This window comes from Papaver somniferum, unplaced genomic scaffold (genome assembly GCF_003573695.1).
Source record: "Papaver somniferum cultivar HN1 unplaced genomic scaffold, ASM357369v1 unplaced-scaffold_7383, whole genome shotgun sequence".
NCBI classification, from domain to species: Eukaryota; Viridiplantae; Streptophyta; class Magnoliopsida; order Ranunculales; family Papaveraceae; genus Papaver; species Papaver somniferum.
In genome coordinates, this window is record NW_020650286.1 from 1 (window position 1) to 1,130 (window position 1,130).

At 30.2% G+C, this 1,130-nt stretch overlaps 1 non-coding gene across 1 annotated transcript; it reads right to left on the reverse strand.

Moving 5' to 3' along the window:
* Nucleotides 1–816: 816 nt before the first annotated feature.
* On the reverse strand, nt 817–898 carry TRNAS-GCU. Its single transcript has one exon. It is a non-coding gene; the product is annotated as a tRNA-Ser (tRNA).
* Between the last annotated feature and the right edge of the window lie 232 nt (nt 899–1,130).

The window sequence follows — 1,130 nt, forward strand, 5'->3', positions numbered from 1 at the left end:
ATACATTAATTTATATATTAATTAATTAATATCTTATTAACTTATAGATATATTTAACTTCCATAAACATATATCACTCAAGACTTGCAAAATTTGATCGAAAAGTTAGGTTATCACAATGTCAAGATGTCCTAAATATCTGGAAGAAAATGAAGTTACACAATTATTGATTGACGAAGAAATAATTGAGAATGTTATGGGAACTGATAAACATGGGAAAGAAGATGATGAAATTTGTACAATATACCCCCTTCACGAAACAAGGTTGTTAAAGCGACAATCAAATTAGATAATTTCTCATTGAGCTATGATAAACAACACTAGAATTTTTTACGATGATAGGAAAAATTAAAGATGAAATTCAATGTGATGTTGATCTTTATAAGAAACATATGACAACTGATTCATTTTTCAAGAAATCTTCATAAATAATCAGTGAATTAAGCATATACATAGTGAATTATTAATTTATATTTCATATGGGGTCTACATAGGTTGTCAAAAATGTATTAGTCTACAATTTTAGCGAATCATTAATTTGGAACATTGTCCCCGACTCGGGATCGGATAAATATATTATTTAAGAGAGTTTATTCAAAAACCGAGTATTATTTAAAAACCGGGTATTATTTAATGAAGTTTTTACTGTAAATCTATTCATAGTCATTAACATTAATTATCTAGGGTAGTTATGCCATTATAAAAAAGGGTACATAAGGGGTGATGAGGTTTTTTACTAGTGACCCTATTTTGGCACCATTAGGTGTTTCTCAAAACAGGATTCAAAAATTATAATAAAAACAAAAAACAAAAAAACGACACCTGAGAGATTTAAACTCTCGCGGGGAAACCCCGTGTACTTAGCAGGTACACGCCTTAACCACTCGGCCAAAGTGTCAGTTGATGGAAACATATCAGACGACAACAGTCTTTTTATTTATGAGACACATGATTGTATTGGTGCTTCATGCATCAATGTGGTACCAGGGGAAAATCCACAGGGGTGTCTGTGGGTCCTCGACCCCATAAATTTGTACAAATAAAAAAAAATGTTATATATTTTTTGTTTGAAATAACCATAAGCCTCCACAACAGTTACAACATTTATCATAATTAAAATCTAAAACAAA